A 13,894-nucleotide genomic window follows, 5' to 3' on the forward strand; every position below is an offset into this window, starting at 1 on the left:
GTGAGGGAAATGGCAATGCAAATTCACTCTATATTGGGCAAAAGAATCATAATGTCATGGTCGAGTACACTAATAAGAGGCACCATCAAAATCTACAACAATAAATCACACAAGAAAGAAGCCAAAAAAGATAGATATTAAAGAAGAAAATGACAAGATGACAAGAAAGATATGCGTATAGTGATGAGATGGTGCGCAGATCGGTCGCAGATAGCTCACGTGGTGAATCCCGGAAGGTCCCCAAGAACAAAGTACTCTACTTTTTAGCACAAAAACCCATGTAAAAGCAAGCACGACATGAGGCAAGAGACAAATTGGGTTCAATCTCCCCCATGCCTTGTGTGAGCGCTTCACAAAGCATGTATTTAATGTATATTTCCAATCTTCATGCTCAAAAATAGCCCAATTACAAAAATATGACAAGCTTTTAGCTTTTGAGTTTGCTTTCTACCAAAAATAAGAAAATAAAGCTAATGGACGGTGCCCATAGAGTCTGGCACGCCCAATCTCAATGTCCAAATAGAAATAACATATCCAGGTGCATAAGCGCATACAAAATAATAATAAATAATCAATGTCTCTATAGACATAACAAAATATAGGCGTGGCGCCTATCAAAATATAGTCCAAAGGTCGAAAACCCGCTAGACTCCAATGCTTTCCTCCGCCACTGCTGCTATCTCTACACATCAACTGAAGCATTCACAATCGTTAGTAAAATAACACAATTAAACCGACAAAAGTGAATACCTAGCAGTCTTCAGCTACATAAATAAATCAACTGGTTAGAAATAAATCCTAACCTTAATTTATTACGAGTACGCACTCTAAACTCATAAACGTTTATTAATTTAATATGCATTTTGCGGAATCACCCGCTATGGAATCACCCATGTACACACTAAATTAATGAAACGCCCGAAAAGGACAGGCGTCCCCATCAACTTCTCGCACAAAGAATCCTCTTTGCGTATGAGCCCCGGTCATCTAAGTTTACGAAATCCACCGTAAAACCTCACGGAATCCACCGTGGAATATGCCTCCTGGCATCATACCCCCGGGGTGGGATAGCAATTGACCTCAATTGCTATTAGCTCAATGTGGAGCTAACAGAGTGGGGAAAGCATTTAAGTCTCTAGCGTGCATCCATTGTGCTTCCTCTACAGGATGGTTCTTAAATTTCACTAGATATCTAGAATACCTTCGGCCAGTTCTAGTGGTCATGTAGTCAGTGTCTATAATGGCTTCTGGTTCAAGTATTTCAGTCTCTTCTTGTAGTAAGGTGGGTTTTCATAGACAGGGTGGATAGGTAATTGTTCTCTAAATGGTCTCAATAAACTAATATGAAATGTATTATGAATTTTCCAATGGGATGGCAGTTCTAACTTGAATGCATTGTCATTAATCTTATGAATGATTCTAAATGGTCCGTAGAATCTAGGAGCTAATTTGACAACTAGATGTCTATCTACACTTTGCAGTCTACGCTTTTCTATTCTAAGCCAAACATAATCATCAACTTTGAAATTCATGGCTTGTCTTTTCTTGTTGGCTTGTTTGGTATATGATTGTTGGGCTTTAGCAATCATATCCTTGACCTCATCAAAAATAGTGTTATGCATAACAGCAATATCATCGGCACTTTGTATTCTATTAGACAAAGAGGCAACAGGTGTAGATAATCTATATCCATAAATAACTTCAAAAGGTGCTTTCTTTGTAGATGTGTGCGGTGTATTGTTATATGCAAACTGTAATAAATGTAAATGAGTATCCCATGTCTGAGGTTTAGAGATAGTGTATGCACGTAAAAGATCTAGAATGGTGCTATTTGTGGCTTCTGTTTGTCCATTTGTTTCTGGATGAAATGCAGATGAGAAATCAATCTTTGTGCCTAGATTTGCAAACAGTGTAATCCAAAAATTATTACAAAATCTAGAATCTCTATCTGAAATAATCACTTTCGGCAATCCATGGTTAGTAAAAACAGTTTTCAAAAATAATTGTGCTGCTTGTGATGCTGTTAAAGTTTTCTTACATGCAATGAAATATGCTTGCTTACTAAATCTATCTACAATTGTCCAAATCATGTCATGGTTAGATTTAGTATTTGGTAAGCCAGTAATGAAATCCATAGATATATGTTCCCAAGGTTTAGATGGAATAGATAAAGGCATTAATAACCCATACTGTTTACCATGATGTCTCTTTATTCTTTGACAAATCAGACATTCAGAGACAAAATTAGATACATCTGCATCCATATGCGGCCAATAAAAATCTTCAGTTAACATGCGTAATGTAGAGATGATACCTCTATGACCTTGATATGGGGGACAATGAATTTCATTCAAAACAAAAGATCGCAATGGAATAGTAACACACAGTCTCTTTTCAAAGAACATGAACCCATCATTATATGACAATGAATCAACAGGAATGAAATTATTTTGAACTAATTTTTGCCAATCAGAATGAAAAGTAATATCCTGGTGATATGTGTCTTTCATAGCAATTAAAGAATCAAAAGATATGATAGAAATGTTATGAATTGCAGGTCTTCTACTTAATGCATCGGCAACTACATTTTCTTTTCCAGGTTGGTATTGAATGATAGGATGGAAACTTTGAATGAATGAAGCCCATTTGATATGACGGTCAGAAATTTGGGGTTGGCTAAGTAGATGTCTAATGCTTTGCTGGTCGGTCTTTATCATGAATTCTGAACCCATTAAATAATGCTTCCATTGTTTTAATGCTTGTACAACTGCTAAGAGTTCCTTGTCATAAGTGGAATATTTGAGCTCAGAGGGTTTCAGCTTAGAACTAGAATATGCTATTGGATGGTTGTCTTGCATTAGCACGGCTCCTATTCCTGATCCGCTAGCATCAGTCACAACTAGAAAGAATGGTCTGTTAAAGTCAGGTAATTGTAGAACAGGAGCATTGGTCAATGCACGTTTGAGTAAATCAAAGGATTTCTGCTGGTTTTCAGTCCATTGATAAACAATGCCTTTCTTAAGAAGTTTGGTCAGTGGTAAAGCAAGTAATGAGAAATTACGTACAAACTTCCTATAGAAACTAGCAAGACCAAGGAATGAGCGTAATTCATGTACATTTTTAGGAACAGGCCAATGCAATATTGCATCAATTTTCTTAGGATCAACTTTTATTCCTTCTTTTGATACAATATGACCTAGATATTCTATTTCTGTCTTAAAGAATTCACTCTTGTCAGGATTTGCAAACAATTGATTTTCTTTCAGTAATTGAAAAACTAATGATAAATGCTCATAATGCTCTTTTTCACTTTGACTGAACACTAAAATATCATCAAAGAAAACAATCACACAATATTGATATTTTAGAAAAATACGGTTCATCATTCTACTGAAAGTAGCAGGTGCATTAGTTAATCCAAATGGCATAACTAAGAATTCGTAATGTCCAAACTGTGTCCTGAATGCAGTCTTAAATATGTCGGATCTATCTAACCTCACCTGATGATATCCAAACTTAAGGTCAATTTTACTAAATATAGAAGATCCTTGCAGTTTGTCCATAAGGTCATCAACTCTAGGTATAGGATATCTATTCTTTACAGTGATCTTGTTTAATGCTCGGTAGTCAATACACATTCGATAAGTATTATTCTTTTTCTTGACTAGGAGCACAAGTGCACTGAATGGAGAACTTCTAGGTCGAATTAAGCCTCTATTTAGTAATTCTTCTACTTGACTCTGGATTTCTTTTTGCTCTATTTGATTGTGCCTATATGGGGCTTTGCAAGGTGGTTGTGTGCCAGGTATTAGGTCAATCTTATGGTCTTCTGGACGTGATGGAGGTAAACCTGGTGGTAGGTCTTCTGCAAAACAGTCCTTAAAATATGCAAGAAATTCCTTATGCTGAGGGTGCATATGAGTTTCTTTTGCGTGCAATTCATTCACCCAAATGAGATATGATTTAGTGTTCTTGCGTAGTGCACGTTTTGCTTGAGTATGCGAAAGCAGTGGAAAAATATGAGATGCATGCATACCAAATAATGTAATAGATTTTCCTTGAAAATTAATATTCATTGTGTGTGTGGAATAATCTATATTGGGATTATGTTGGTGTCTCCATGGCATTCCTAGAATAATGTCGCTAGACTGTAATGGGACAACTAAGAAATTTCTTCTTTCAATATATGGACCAATTTGAATTTCTAAATCTTGAACTTCTTGTGTGCCATTGTACCTAGTGCCTAAAAATGCAGCTTTTATGCGATAGTGCGTAGGTACAGTATGCAGTTTCAATTCCTTTACCAATTTTGCTGAAATAAAGTCATGGGTACTACCGTCATCATGCAATATAATTCTTTCTTTTCCATGCACCATACATTTCATAGTCAACAATGAATGTGAAGTAGGCATACCTGGTAAAGTGTCGGAAGTAGTAGTAGGATCATCTTCTTCTTCAGTGAAATCCGGCATATCCTCATGCTCGTCTTCGTCCATAGCTCCAAGGTAGTTGATATGTGCTGATGGCTTCTTTGAATGACAATTTGCTGCGAGATGCCCTGGCTGGTGACACTTGTAGCATACTATGGGCTTGGCTTTGGTCACATTATTTGCAATGGCTGGGAGTCTGGGTATATTTGGATTTGCTTGTTGAATAGGCTTAGGATTCGGATTGACAGTGGATGGTAATGCAGGTGGTTTAGGCCAATTCTTGCGGAAAGATGGTGATGAGAAACGACCTGGATTAAATCTTCTGAAATTGGAATTGAATTGTTTAGATCCATAATTACCGTTTGCTTGGAATGGCTGTGGTCGTCGATCTCTTCCGCGTAACTTATCTTCAGTGTCGTGAGCTAAAGAGATGGCGTCTTCAAGGGTAGCAGGCTTGAACATATTCACCTCAGCGTAGTAATGTCCAAGAAGTCCAGACATGTACTTCCGCTTATGTGTCGTCTCTGGTACGTCTTCAAGCATGCGTAGCTGTAGGAGTGCATTCCAAAAACGCTCTGTATACTGTGGAATAGGCTCACGATCGCCTTGTTGGAGTAAATCCCATTGCTTGATAGCCTTCTCATGAAATTGCGGTGGAAGGAAATTTTGCATGAACTTCTTCTTGAAATCTTCCCATGTAGCAGGACATTCTATACTCTTGCGGACTACAGTCCACCAAAGTGATGCTCTGTCTATCAGATGATTAGTAACACACTTGATTTTATCTTTCTCGGGATAAGTTTCCTCATGGAAATAGTCATCAAACTGGCTAATGAATGATTAAACAGTCTTTCCTTCTCTTATGCCATTGAAAGTGCGAAACTTGAAACTTCGTTTACTTATCTTGGATTCCTTGCGAATGGTTTGTGCTTCAAGAGTGGCGTCGATGGTACGGCGAATCAAATCTTCAGCTTGAGGTTCTTCTTTGTCAGTGGACGCTCCTTGTAGCTTTGTCAATTGCGCTTGCAAGGCTTGCCTAGCTCTTCGCTCTTCTTCCAATTGCAGCATGATAAGATCCAGCTTTTGTTCCATGGTAGGCTCGGGTAGATCGTCTTCAGCCATAGGATCATCCATATGTGGGGTAGTCATCCTGTAAAACTCAACAAACCTTTCTCACTCAAAATCAGTTAGCGGGATGAGCGTAGCTCAAATTTGGGGTTACAAGGCTATGTATTTTTGGGTATTTTCTTCTTCAATTTTCAGAAATTCTGCAATATTTCTGTCTCCGTTTGCTGAAAGTACTTCAACAAACTTGTAGATAGGTAGAACAGCTTGCTGCGAACAACTTTCCAGTTCAGAGTTTTTGCATACGAACAAGTCTTCTATGAGTTTTAAGCACTAGTCAGTTCTGATTTAGTCTGACTTGGAGAGTTGCAGACTTAACAGACTTGCAGGGTTGTTGACTTGCTGGACTTAGACCGACTTGCAGAACTTGATTCCAAGTGACTTACTGAACTTGACTTCTGGAGTGCGAGACCCGGAGTATATTGACTTCTCTGCCCTGTATAACTTGAAAAGTATGGAGTGACTTAAGCTTAATGAATTAAGCTTAAGCTTAATAAGCTTAATAGCTTAAGCTTATTAAGGAGGAAGAAGCGACTGAAAACGGCGTGATCCGTGGAGGACGAGAGGAGTGTTTGATGACGTCGCGGATTTCTCGGACGTCCTCAGATACCTCGTGGAGAATTTTTGTGGAGCTTCCTTAATTTCCTAAGTCTTTTAAGCTTGAAGACTAAGCTTTTTGAAGAAATAGATATGGCTTCTTACTGTTTTATCACGACTTGTTCATGGAGATGAGGGAGTGGTCCTCCGCCTGCAGAGATTGGTCCTTCGCGATCTGACAGTGGAAACAGGGGTTCTTGATCGCCAGAAGTCTGCCTGTATCGACGGTTCGCGACGAGATTGACTGTAGAGGCCGTTTGTTCCTGGAGCTCCGCCTTCGCCCGAGATTGGTAGCGATTGGAAGCCCTTGATCTCTGCTCCGCTCTGATACCACTAGTGCGCAGATCGGTCGCAGATAGCTCACGTGGTGAATCCCGGAAGGTCCCCAAGAACAAAGTACTCTACTTTTTAGCACAAAAACCCATGTAAAAGCAAGCACGACATGAGGCAAGAGACAGATTGGGTTCAATCTCCCCCATGCCTTGTGTGAGCGCTTCACAAAGCATGTATTTAATGTATATTCCCAATCTTCATGCTCAAAAATAGCCCAATTACAAAAATATGACAAGCTTTTAGCTTTTGAGTTTGCTTTCTACCAAAAATAAGAAAATAAAGCTAATGGACGGTGCCCATAGAGTCTGGCACGCCCAATCTCAATGTCCAAATAGAAATAACATATCCAGGCGCATAAGCGCATACAAAATAATAATAAATAATCAATGTCTCTATAGACATAACAAAATATAGGCGTGGCGCCTATCAAAATATAGTCCAAAGGTCGAAAACCCGCTAGACTCCAATGCTTTCCTCCGCCACTGCTGCTATCTCTACACATCAACTGAAGCATTCACAATCGTTAGTAAAATAACACAATTAAACCGACAAAAGTGAATACCTAGCAGTCTTCAGCTACATAAATAAATCAACTGGTTAGAAATAAATCCTAACCTTAATTTATTACGAGTACGCACTCTAAACTCATAAACGTTTATTAATTTAATATGCATTTTGCGGAATCACCCGCTATGGAATCACCCATGTACACACTAAATTAATGAAACGCCCGAAAAGGACAGGCGTCCCCATCAACTTCTCGCACAAAGAATCCTCTTTGCGTATGAGCCCCGGTCATCTAAGTTTACGAAATCCACCGTAAAACCTCACGGAATCCACCGTGGAATATGCCTCCTGGCATCATACCCCCGGGGTGGGATAGCAATTGACCTCAATTGCTATTAGCTCAATGTGGAGCTAACAGAGTGGGGAAAGCATTTAAGTCTCTAGCGTGCATCCATTGTGCTTCCTCTACAGGATGGTTCTTAAATTTCACTAGATATCTAGAATACCTTCGGCCAGTTCTAGTGGTCATGTAGTCAGTGTCTATAATGGCTTCTGGTTCAAGTATTTCAGTCTCTTCTTGTAGTAAGGTGGGTTTTCATAGACAGGGTGGATAGGTAATTGTTCTCTAAATGGTCTCAATAAACTAATATGAAATGTATTATGAATTTTCCAATGGGATGGCAGTTCTAACTTGAATGCATTGTCATTAATCTTATGAATGATTCTAAATGGTCCGTAGAATCTAGGAGCTAATTTGACAACTAGATGTCTATCTACACTTTGCAGTCTACGCTTTTCTATTCTAAGCCAAACATAATCATCAACTTTGAAATTCATGGCTTGTCTTTTCTTGTTGGCTTGTTTGGTATATGATTGTTGGGCTTTAGCAATCATATCCTTGACCTCATCAAAAATAGTGTTATGCATAACAGCAATATCATCGGCACTTTGTATTCTATTAGACAAAGAGGCAACAGGTGTAGATAATCTATATCCATAAATAACTTCAAAAGGTGCTTTCTTTGTAGATGTGTGCGGTGTATTGTTATATGCAAACTGTAATAAATGTAAATGAGTATCCCATGTCTGAGGTTTAGAGATAGTGTATGCACGTAAAAGATCTAGAATGGTGCTATTTGTGGCTTCTGTTTGTCCATTTGTTTCTGGATGAAATGCAGATGAGAAATCAATCTTTGTGCCTAGATTTGCAAACAGTGTAATCCAAAAATTATTACAAAATCTAGAATCTCTATCTGAAATAATCACTTTCGGCAATCCATGGTTAGTAAAAACAGTTTTCAAAAATAATTGTGCTGCTTGTGATGCTGTTAAAGTTTTCTTACATGCAATGAAATATGCTTGCTTACTAAATCTATCTACAATTGTCCAAATCATGTCATGGTTAGATTTAGTATTTGGTAAGCCAGTAATGAAATCCATAGATATATGTTCCCAAGGTTTAGATGGAATAGATAAAGGCATTAATAACCCATACTGTTTACCATGATGTCTCTTTATTCTTTGACAAATCAGACATTCAGAGACAAAATTAGATACATCTGCATCCATATGCGGCCAATAAAAATCTTCAGTTAACATGCGTAATGTAGAGATGATACCTCTATGACCTTGATATGGGGGACAATGAATTTCATTCAAAACAAAAGATCGCAATGGAATAGTAACACACAGTCTCTTTTCAAAGAACATGAACCCATCATTATATGACAATGAATCAACAGGAATGAAATTATTTTGAACTAATTTTTGCCAATCAGAATGAAAAGTAATATCCTGGTGATATGTGTCTTTCATAGCAATTAAAGAATCAAAAGATATGATAGAAATGTTATGAATTGCAGGTCTTCTACTTAATGCATCGGCAACTACATTTTCTTTTCCAGGTTGGTATTGAATGATAGGATGGAAACTTTGAATGAATGAAGCCCATTTGATATGACGGTCAGAAATTTGGGGTTGGCTAAGTAGATGTCTAATGCTTTGCTGGTCGGTCTTTATCATGAATTCTGAACCCATTAAATAATGCTTCCATTGTTTTAATGCTTGTACAACTGCTAAGAGTTCCTTGTCATAAGTGGAATATTTGAGCTCAGAGGGTTTCAGCTTAGAACTAGAATATGCTATTGGATGGTTGTCTTGCATTAGCACGGCTCCTATTCCTGATCCGCTAGCATCAGTCACAACTAGAAAGAATGGTCTGTTAAAGTCAGGTAATTGTAGAACAGGAGCATTGGTCAATGCACGTTTGAGTAAATCAAAGGATTTCTGCTGGTTTTCAGTCCATTGATAAACAATGCCTTTCTTAAGAAGTTTGGTCAGTGGTAAAGCAAGTAATGAGAAATTACGTACAAACTTCCTATAGAAACTAGCAAGACCAAGGAATGAGCGTAATTCATGTACATTTTTAGGAACAGGCCAATGCAATATTGCATCAATTTTCTTAGGATCAACTTTTATTCCTTCTTTTGATACAATATGACCTAGATATTCTATTTCTGTCTTAAAGAATTCACTCTTGTCAGGATTTGCAAACAATTGATTTTCTTTCAGTAATTGAAAAACTAATGATAAATGCTCATAATGCTCTTTTTCACTTTGACTGAACACTAAAATATCATCAAAGAAAACAATCACACAATATTGATATTTTAGAAAAATACGGTTCATCATTCTACTGAAAGTAGCAGGTGCATTAGTTAATCCAAATGGCATAACTAAGAATTCGTAATGTCCAAACTGTGTCCTGAATGCAGTCTTAAATATGTCGGATCTATCTAACCTCACCTGATGATATCCAAACTTAAGGTCAATTTTACTAAATATAGAAGATCCTTGCAGTTTGTCCATAAGGTCATCAACTCTAGGTATAGGATATCTATTCTTTACAGTGATCTTGTTTAATGCTCGGTAGTCAATACACATTCGATAAGTATTATTCTTTTTCTTGACTAGGAGCACAAGTGCACTGAATGGAGAACTTCTAGGTCGAATTAAGCCTCTATTTAGTAATTCTTCTACTTGACTCTGGATTTCTTTTTGCTCTATTTGATTGTGCCTATATGGGGCTTTGCAAGGTGGTTGTGTGCCAGGTATTAGGTCAATCTTATGGTCTTCTGGACGTGATGGAGGTAAACCTGGTGGTAGGTCTTCTGCAAAACAGTCCTTAAAATATGCAAGAAATTCCTTATGCTGAGGGTGCATATGAGTTTCTTTTGCGTGCAATTCATTCACCCAAATGAGATATGATTTAGTGTTCTTGCGTAGTGCACGTTTTGCTTGAGTATGCGAAAGCAGTGGAAAAATATGAGATGCATGCATACCAAATAATGTAATAGATTTTCCTTGAAAATTAATATTCATTGTGTGTGTGGAATAATCTATATTGGGATTATGTTGGTGTCTCCATGGCATTCCTAGAATAATGTCGCTAGACTGTAATGGGACAACTAAGAAATTTCTTCTTTCAATATATGGACCAATTTGAATTTCTAAATCTTGAACTTCTTGTGTGCCATTGTACCTAGTGCCTAAAAATGCAGCTTTTATGCGATAGTGCGTAGGTACAGTATGCAGTTTCAATTCCTTTACCAATTTTGCTGAAATAAAGTCATGGGTACTACCGTCATCATGCAATATAATTCTTTCTTTTCCATGCACCATACATTTCATAGTCAACAATGAATGTGAAGTAGGCATACCTGGTAAAGTGTCGGAAGTAGTAGTAGGATCATCTTCTTCTTCAGTGAAATCCGGCATATCCTCATGCTCGTCTTCGTCCATAGCTCCAAGGTAGTTGATATGTGCTGATGGCTTCTTTGAATGACAATTTGCTGCGAGATGCCCTGGCTGGTGACACTTGTAGCATACTATGGGCTTGGCTTTGGTCACATTATTTGCAATGGCTGGGAGTCTGGGTATATTTGGATTTGCTTGTTGAATAGGCTTAGGATTCGGATTGACAGTGGATGGTAATGCAGGTGGTTTAGGCCAATTCTTGCGGAAAGATGGTGATGAGAAACGACCTGGATTAAATCTTCTGAAATTGGAATTGAATTGTTTAGATCCATAATTACCGTTTGCTTGGAATGGCTGTGGTCGTCGATCTCTTCCGCGTAACTTATCTTCAGTGTCGTGAGCTAAAGAGATGGCGTCTTCAAGGGTAGCAGGCTTGAACATATTCACCTCAGCGTAGTAATGTCCAAGAAGTCCAGACATGTACTTCCGCTTATGTGTCGTCTCTGGTACGTCTTCAAGCATGCGTAGCTGTAGGAGTGCATTCCAAAAACGCTCTGTATACTGTGGAATAGGCTCACGATCGCCTTGTTGGAGTAAATCCCATTGCTTGATAGCCTTCTCATGAAATTGCGGTGGAAGGAAATTTTGCATGAACTTCTTCTTGAAATCTTCCCATGTAGCAGGACATTCTATACTCTTGCGGACTACAGTCCACCAAAGTGATGCTCTGTCTATCAGATGATTAGTAACACACTTGATTTTATCTTTCTCGGGATAAGTTTCCTCATGGAAATAGTCATCAAACTGGCTAATGAATGATTAAACAGTCTTTCCTTCTCTTATGCCATTGAAAGTGCGAAACTTGAAACTTCGTTTACTTATCTTGGATTCCTTGCGAATGGTTTGTGCTTCAAGAGTGGCGTCGATGGTACGGCGAATCAAATCTTCAGCTTGAGGTTCTTCTTTGTCAGTGGACGCTCCTTGTAGCTTTGTCAATTGCGCTTGCAAGGCTTGCCTAGCTCTTCGCTCTTCTTCCAATTGCAGCATGATAAGATCCAGCTTTTGTTCCATGGTAGGCTCGGGTAGATCGTCTTCAGCCATAGGATCATCCATATGTGGGGTAGTCATCCTGTAAAACTCAACAAACCTTTCTCACTCAAAATCAGTTAGCGGGATGAGCGTAGCTCAAATTTGGGGTTACAAGGCTATGTATTTTTGGGTATTTTCTTCTTCAATTTTCAGAAATTCTGCAATATTTCTGTCTCCGTTTGCTGAAAGTACTTCAACAAACTTGTAGATAGGTAGAACAGCTTGCTGCGAACAACTTTCCAGTTCAGAGTTTTTGCATACGAACAAGTCTTCTATGAGTTTTAAGCACTAGTCAGTTCTGATTTAGTCTGACTTGGAGAGTTGCAGACTTAACAGACTTGCAGGGTTGTTGACTTGCTGGACTTAGGCCGACTTGCAGAACTTGATTCCAAGTGACTTACTGAACTTGACTTCTGGAGTGCGAGACCCGGAGTATATTGACTTCTCTGCCCTGTATAACTTGAAAAGTATGGAGTGACTTAAGCTTAATGAATTAAGCTTAAGCTTAATAAGCTTAATAGCTTAAGCTTATTAAGGAGGAAGAAGCGACTGAAAACGGCGTGATCCGTGGAGGACGAGAGGAGTGTTTGATGACGTCGCGGATTTCTCGGACGTCCTCAGATACCTCGTGGAGAATTTTTGTGGAGCTTCCTTAATTTCCTAAGTCTTTTAAGCTTGAAGACTAAGCTTTTTGAAGAAATAGATATGGCTTCTTACTGTTTTATCACGACTTGTTCATGGAGATGAGGGAGTGGTCCTCCGCCTGCAGAGATTGGTCCTTCGCGATCTGACAGTGGAAACAGGGGTTCTTGATCGCCAGAAGTCTGCCTGTATCGACGGTTCGCGACGAGATTGACTGTAGAGGCCGTTTGTTCCTGGAGCTCCGCCTTCGCCCGAGATTGGTAGCGATTGGAAGCCCTTGATCTCTGCTCCGCTCTGATACCACTAGTGCGCAGATCGGTCGCAGATAGCTCACGTGGTGAATCCCGGAAGGTCCCCAAGAACAAAGTACTCTACTTTTTAGCACAAAAACCCATGTAAAAGCAAGCACGACATGAGGCAAGAGACAAATTGGGTTCAATCTCCCCCATGCCTTGTGTGAGCGCTTCACAAAGCATGTATTTAATGTATATTTCCAATCTTCATGCTCAAAAATAGCCCAATTACAAAAATATGACAAGCTTTTAGCTTTTGAGTTTGCTTTCTACCAAAAATAAGAAAATAAAGCTAATGGACGGTGCCCATAGAGTCTGGCACGCCCAATCTCAATGTCCAAATAGAAATAACATATCCAGGCGCATAAGCGCATACAAAATAATAATAAATAATCAATGTCTCTATAGACATAACAAAATATAGGCGTGGCGCCTATCAAAATATAGTCCAAAGGTCGAAAACCCGCTAGACTCCAATGCTTTCCTCCGCCACTGCTGCTATCTCTACACATCAACTGAAGCATTCACAATCGTTAGTAAAATAACACAATTAAACCGACAAAAGTGAATACCTAGCAGTCTTCAGCTACATAAATAAATCAACTGGTTAGAAATAAATCCTAACCTTAATTTATTACGAGTACGCACTCTAAACTCATAAACGTTTATTAATTTAATATGCATTTTGCGGAATCACCCGCTATGGAATCACCCATGTACACACTAAATTAATGAAACGCCCAAAAAGGACAGGCGTCCCCATCAACTTCTTGCACAAAGAATCCTCTTTGCGTATGAGCCCCGGTCATCTAAGTTTACGAAATCCACCGTAAAACCTCACGGAATCCACCGTGGAATATGCCTCCTAGCATCATGAGACTAGGCACAAGCACTTAACAAACATGGAACATAGAACCATGCTACCATAGAGAGAGTTGGCATGGTACTCTCCAAGAATTCATAAGTATGAGGGAGAGTGCCTCCCCCCCCCCCCCCCCCCCCCCCCCCCCTCAGGCCCCTCTTAAATCAAGAGTACTATACTTTAATTTGCAGTTCTATGTTGTGGTAAAAAGCAAGACAAATAAACTTACCTAGATCTTTAGTGATTTGTAGTATTTTATA

The sequence above is a fragment of the Lygodium microphyllum genome, chromosome 12, assembly GCF_053477565.2.
Source record: "Lygodium microphyllum isolate KBCC chromosome 12, Lygodium_microphyllum_v1.1.10, whole genome shotgun sequence".
In the NCBI taxonomy this organism is placed as follows: domain Eukaryota; kingdom Viridiplantae; phylum Streptophyta; class Polypodiopsida; order Schizaeales; family Lygodiaceae; genus Lygodium; species Lygodium microphyllum.